This window comes from Mus caroli, unplaced genomic scaffold, assembly GCF_978045245.1.
Source record: "Mus caroli unplaced genomic scaffold, Mus_caroli_1 scaffold_15, whole genome shotgun sequence".
NCBI lineage: Eukaryota > Metazoa > Chordata > Mammalia > Rodentia > Muridae > Mus > Mus caroli.
In genome coordinates, this window is record NW_028227270.1 from 64008769 (window position 1) to 64016023 (window position 7255).

Consider the following 7255-nt stretch of genomic DNA (forward strand, 5'->3'; position numbering starts at 1 on the left):
GTGTATGAAATGTAGGCATATGGTGTGTGTGTTAGATGTGTGTGTGATGTGTATGTAAGTGTATATGTGTTGCATTACATGTTATATGTGTGTGCATGTGTACATATGTTGTATGTTTGTGTTATGTGCATTTGTATATATGTGTAGCATACATATATTTATTTTCATATGTATACACATTGTGTGCATGTGTGTGTGTGTATATATATATATATATATGTATATGCATGTATTGCGTATATATGTGTATTTCCAGAGCTTATTCACTACGTGAAACTGAAGCTTTACACCCTTTCACCAACATTTCCCAGTCTCCCATCCCCAACCCAGAAATGAGGTGGTGTGGAATATGTTCTCCTGCACCTGGCTTAGTTCACTTAGCATCGTGTCCCGAGGTCCCCTGTGCCGCAGGAAATCGGTTTCTCGCTGTGTATCTACCACGTTTCTTTATCCACACATGGATAGATGGCAGAGCTGTTGCTAAAGCCTGACTGCTCCCAGCATATAAAGTTAACCGCCTTCCAAACAGGATGGGGACTGCAGTTAGAAGCTTCATTTTACAGCCAAGGAGACGGAGACCACCACCACCACAGATACCCAGAGTCCTGGCTGGCACCAGATATCCGGTCAGAAGTCACAACCAGGCAGCTGCCCAGACACCCTGGTGTACGGGGCATCTCCTAGGCTGAGTGGAGATCCAGTTAACTTGTCCGGAGTCCCTGAAACACAAGCCTGACTGGGCACTTCCTCCATGGAGAACACAGCCACCACCCTTCCCTGTAGCCTGTATGGGGGAATTAAAGTCCTTCCTATTCTCACCTCAAAGGCCTAGAATGTCATCCTCAGAGGTATACCAAGCCAAGATTCTCTCCTCCCTCTACTCGTAAGTTCGTTTCTATCAAGAAGCAAACCCTACCCCCAACACCACTTTTCCCACACGTGGAGGTGGGCGCCACCATGAGCGGCCTGGTCGCACCCATCCGGACAAATCCCTCAGCTTCCCCTTGACCTCTCCCGGCCTGAGCTTCTAGACTGCCCCTTCTGCGTTCTGAAAGAAAAGGAGCCATTCTTCTCACAGCCATCCTCCCCGTCCCACCTTGTTCAACATGGAGACAGAGAACAGGCTGCAGCTTAGCGGCTTCTCCTTCTAATGTCTTTGCTCTCTAAAGTTCAACAACTCATGGCTGTTGCTGCCCAGACGAGCTGAGGAGGAACAGACATGGCTCTAGCTCACAGAGGAGGCAAGCCATGGTCCTCCACGTGGCTCTGTGGTCTCTGCCACCACCAGGGAAGCCAGACTGCTTTTCTTTCTCTGCTGAGAGAATTACAGAAGACCAGACAAATGTCAGGGCCCTGGTCATGACAATGCAGGGTGAATCCAACTTACACATGTCACACAGACAACATGTATCAGGCTTTGTTCTCAATGGTTGATGCTTCTAATTAGGAAACAAACAAACAAACCCTTTTTTTCCTCATTTCACACACACACACACACACACACACACACACACACACACAGGTTTGAGCCACTTCCTAGCGTCCGGCAAACATGGCCACAGCTGAGGCGCTCCAGGGTATGTTCGCGCTCAGTGAATAATTAAGTGAACAAAATAACGCAACGTGGTTGCCAATAGCTATTAAACCTGTGAAAAAGGACAATAGAAAACTCAGTTGACTGGCTCTGAGGGCCCCTCAGAAAAAACGGGGAAGCCAGCTGTGGCTTCACATCTGTAAACTCCAAACACAAACCAAAAGGCACAGAGAGAAATTGTCTGTGAGTCCCGACTCTTGGAGTAGTCTCAATACTCCTGTTGCCCGTTAACTGGATGGAAGCTGGTTTCTTCATTCCTGATGTGTGCACAGCCTTTGTCTCCTTTGGAATAGAGGCAGATGGGAGATGGTCAAGAAGGCATATCTATCCCCAAGGCCTCCACGCAGGCCAGGGTAAACCAGACCTGGGCAATGGTTTCACTATTGACTCTCATCAAAGTAAGAGGCCTTCTGAGGAGAAGACGAACAGAAAGTCAGTCTTCCTCTCATACACAGTCTCCCATGACACGCCCTTCACATCACATGAAGAATGGGGCTTTGCAATCCACACACCTGGTGCTGGCTCCCAGCTTCATCATGCATTAGCTTAGCAATCTTGAAGAGGAAGTCTGGTGCGATGGAGTTTTGGTTTTTGAAGCTGTTTTGCAGGACTGTGGTAAAGACCAGAGATGACTTGCATAAGCCTCTGGTATATCGGTAGTTACAGACACATAGAACAAACATTGGCCCCATCGTAAAGGTCAGAAGGTGGCAGAGCCACCAGAAAGGCTAGTCAGATGAGTCCGGCAATCATATCTGGGACGACAGCCATCGCTGCCCCAGATCCCCGTAGCTCTCACAGTCCCATGCTCTGGAGTCAGACACTCCAGGATGTCTCATGTCACCTTATGCCTACTTCTCTTCCAGATGCCAGTCTCCCACATCAGACTCCTTGTTCGGAACTCCCGGCTAAGTTCCCACATGACAATACCTGTGCAGAGGCTGGTCCTGCTGAGGAGATTCCTTTCCCATCTGCTGCTTGTTCTTCTTGGTCTGCATAAACCTGTCAGAACACCTTGGCCCTGCAGAGCACAGTAACAAGATACTAATAATCCATCTGTCTCTTCCATGTCTGTGTAATCCGGCTCCCTGAACCTTCATTTCCACATCTGGAAAATGGGACAATAATCTCACCAGCAAACAGATGGGTTAGGGTGATTAAATGAGATTATCATTAATCGGACACATATTAATTTAGTAAATGCTGGTTACTGCCTGGGAACTTGTGTGACCTCGTGGGCTTGCTGTCTACTAACTAGAAAGTTCCCAAGGCTCAAACCTGCGTGGTCCCACAGAAAGAACATGGATCCCACGTGAGCAATTGCTCCACAAACGTTGACGGTGTAAGACTGGACCTTCTCTTGAGACGTCAGCCTTCAACAATGAGCTGCTGTTTGCCCTGACCTCTCTGACAGTTAGCAGAGGGTGAGTCACCCCACTCTGAGTATGCAGAAAGGTAAGGCCCAGATAGACAGGTTGTAATGGGAAATGACCTTCTGTGCAGAAACATTATCGCTCAGCCACACCACCACTGTGAGAGGCAGACCAGGCCAGGCTTCCACCTTCTTCTATACCCAAGGCCAGAAGACTCCTACAGGAGCAGTCAGGCCCTGTGCTAAGAGGGTCACCATGGAAGAGCCTGGAAACTCAGCTCCCACCTCCTTCCAAACTCTGCAAGTTTAGCTCCATGATGGGCAAGGCCACAAATGCAGGAGGACACAGGCTTCCTCCTCCTCCTCCTCCTCCCCCCCTTCCTCCCCCCCTACCTCCTCTTCCTCCTCCGGCTGCAGCTGTTCTCAACTTGTCCCCACTGCCCATCAGGAAACAACTCAGAACATAATTGAGCAGCTGTGGCTGTAAAAAGAACCCAGTTCAGAATGAGACATCGAGTCCAGCAAGTGTGTGCTACAATCTTTGACCGGACGCTGACACACGTGATGGGCTGAGCCCACTCAGCAAACCCAAAACTCTCTGAGCATCATCTGGACCCTCTTCCTGCTTGTGTGCCACAGGGTCAGGATTTGTAGGGCTATCCCCTCCCTTGATTCCCTTTCAGAGGTCACAGCTATGTGTCCTCCAGAGTCCATGGGTCCCGACCCCTTGCTCCATTCAACGTGCTCATCAGAAGCCATATTTGAAGCAGCACCTAGCATCCATGGTCCATCTTCTGTCTGGATCCACCCATTTAGGAAACCATATCCTTGTTTGACCAGATCACTCCTGCACACGTGTTGCTTTGAATTCTAGCGCAGGATTCAGCATGACATTTCCCTTGGATTCCTCTTCCGAGCCAACAGAGTGAGGGCTATTTCCCAAAAAAACAACACATTATTAACAAATGAATAAGAGCCAAGAAAACAATACAGCCAGCATATTTAGTTCACGCAAGCTTGTTTAGAATGCAAATCGCAAATGTATTTAATTCACAAGGCTCTTGGGGAAACTTTCAGACCTCTTATATCCAACAGAGCCAAAAAAGTCACCAAAGTGAGGACTACTCACTGGCCAAGGGCTGCCCCACACAGGACAGTGCCAGGTCCTCAGAGGTAGAGGACTCATTCTCAGAACCCTCACCCCAGCCACTGGCCAGCCACGCTCCTTCATCCCATGGTCTGCCTTTGCCTTAAGCGTGGCCATCTGGTCATGGTCAACAGCATCCAAGATGTTTCCCTGTGATCTAGGTTAGCTGTGAGAAAACAAGACGCCGTTATGACAACCTCCATGAACATGGGGCAGAACCGGGCCCTGAGTACATTCAGGCCCAAATAGAGTTGATTTATGAAAACCAAACAAAGTTTCCAGCAGGCCTGGCACGTCTACAGCCTTGGAGAAAAAGCCTTAATTATACTGCCTCTGCTCATTAAATAGATAAGATCTTAGCAGAGGTAAGCTATGTTTTGTCTTCGGGAGAAAAATTTAAATCCATCTGGCTCCATCTTTTACAGTTGTCATCAATATCCTAAGGCCATGCGAAGTGCCCCGAGTTTTCATCTTCCTGAGGCTGGGGCGTTGGGGGGCGGGCGGGAGAGAAATGGAACATCAACAAGAATGCCGAGGCTGACAGCATGTTGTAGACGGTGATAGATTCTAACATTCCTGTTTCTACAGAGCTCCAGAGCACAGCAGACCCAGCCTGGGGACTGGACCAAGTAATAAAGCATCTACAGCCACCGAGGAGACAGCCCTGGCGTTCCACAGAAGTGCCACCTGCTGAATGTGTTAGTGATCAGCCTTGCCTCTCATTGCTCAGGGGGAGACAGTGCTCTCTATGGAGCACACAGCACAGTGTAGGCCCAGGAGGCCCCTCCTTTCACATTCACAGGAATGGTGGTCAACTGTGTCTCAGTGACCACACAGACTCACCCTCAGGCCTAGGCCTTCCCTTCCTTCAGCTCTTCTTCTGGATCTCATCCACCCACACCTTTTCTCCATTTCCTAAAATCTGTCTCTCCAAGCTCTTATTCCCCAAATCTTCGATTTTTAAATCCAGTTGCCAACTGACACCTGAAATTCAAGTGCCTAAGAGCTCCACTGTGGTGTTGAGTAGGAGCCTAAGGGTGGGCATTCTTGTTTTATGTCTGATCTTTTAAAAAAGGATCTAATTAATCCTTTAATTTAGATATTTATGCTTTGCATATGATAAAAAAAACAATCCAAGGGTAAATCTCCATGTTAAATCAACCTTAAGTTCTTAAATATACCCCCTCATCTATGAGCGTCATCCTTTTTTCTTGAGTAGCTGTCTTGTGTTTACTGTTTCTTGCTATGTCTGACCATTTTTATTGTATTCCTGATAAGATCCCGATTTTCTAGGGGTTTAAATAACACTGTCATTTTTTAAAGATTTATTTATTTATTTAATGTATGAATACACTGTATTCTGTCTTCAGACACACCAGAAGAGGGCATCAGATCTCCTTACAGATGGTTGTGAGTCACCATGTGTATGCTGGGATTTGAACTCAGGACCTCTGGAAGAGCAGCCAGTGCTCTTCACCACTGAGCCATCTCTCCAGCCCCAATACTGTCATTCTTAAAAGGGCATTGCCACTTGCTCTAGAAAATAACTAAAATCATGGATATACATCTGTAATTCTCCTTGATTATATTCTTGTTGGGATAGATCCACCCTTGTTTCCTGAGTCCCAGGCTACGGCTTTTATCCCAGGGCACACACTTATTCTTAAGACATAGGCTTCCATTATATTTGCTGAATGTTTCCAATGTTATAAATTGAGTTGATTGATTCTGCCTTGACCGTTCTCCCAGTTCTTCCAGATCTTTAGATGGTTCTATCAGGATCCCAAGCCTAGGGTATCCACTTGTTTTGGGAATCTCACCTTACTCAAAAAACAAAAAACAAAAACAAAAACAAAAAAACCCCACAACAACAACAACAAAACCCAGTCCCCATCCCTCAGACAAGGACCACAATGACTCCACTTAAATTCCCACAGTTCCCTCCTCTCCAAGACTCTACCTTGAAGCATCCTCACACTCTGACTTCCAGCCCTTCTGGCTTGCTGTGATGCACTCCTGTGGAATACCAAGCTCTTTGAGCTGCACATGAGAGCGGTGAGACTTGACGTTTTCACGGACCAGCATTGCCCTGGCTGTGCTGCAGCATTTGATGCACAAAAATCACTCTCTTTTCACGGTCTTAGGATTACCACGCTAGGTTGGTAGTTAACGGTAGCCTTGCCAAATACCCTTGGCCTGAAGGAGCATACTAAAAGTAGCACACTGTTCTTATACCTGTTGGCGTGTGAACATTTTGGGGAGTCCTCTATTTTCCCAGTCCTAGCTGGCTGCTTAATCCGATAACTTGGCTGTTGTTTATGCTTGAGTCTTTGCCAGTCCAGTTTAAAACTGTCAATCCCAGCTGAACTTCCTAATCGTTGCTGTTGAAGTTGGTGAAAGGTGCTCGCTTCTGCAGCACGAATTCTAAAACTGGAACGATACAGAGACTAGCATGGCCCCTGCACAGGACTGTGTGCAAATTCATGAAGCATTCCAGAGGTTTTGTAAAATGAATGAATTAAAGAAAAAAAAAAGATAAAAGAGGGTGAGGATGGTAACAAATGTGGAGTGTGCTTCGTGTTTTTTGAGAGCACACTACTTTGGCGTCCTGGACAAGATTCAGAGGATTCTGTAAGCTGAACCTTATGGAAAGCTGAGATAAGGTTCTGGGTCCTACATAAAATGAATAATGTGTGCAGGCTGTGTTCCTTTAAATCCAAGCCACTTGAGTGCAAGACTTGTCCTTGTGGGCATCTCAGTTACATAAGGCTATGACAGCAATAGCAACTGAGACCTCTGAAATCACACCACTACTGTTCTAAAATTCAGCAGCCTACTTGTAAATATGGCATAGGTAGAAAGACCTAGCAAGAGCACACAGCCTTGAAGTGAAATGACAGTTTCCGCCACGTGCAGCTAACCTCCATGTTCACGTTATCAGAAAGTCCAGTTCACGATCTGCAGGCCTGACCGAATCTGAGAGCTGCTCAATAATGAAGTGCCCTGGCCACCACCAGCTACGTTTAAGTGGAATTTCCATGATCTGATTTGTTTGCCTGCTAAAGGGTGAACAGCATTTTCACTAAAATGCTTGGTTGCTTTGTAAGGAAACGTAGATTTTTGTCCATGTATCCAATGACAG

General features: G+C 46.9%; 1 non-coding gene across 1 annotated transcript; it reads left to right on the top strand.

Moving 5' to 3' along the window:
- Positions 1–6513: 6513 nt before the first annotated feature.
- On the top strand, positions 6514–6616 carry LOC115029195 (U6 spliceosomal RNA). The gene has a single exon (XR_003834749.1). It is a non-coding gene; the product is annotated as a U6 spliceosomal RNA (small nuclear RNA).
- The last annotated feature ends 639 nt before the right edge of the window (positions 6617–7255 follow it).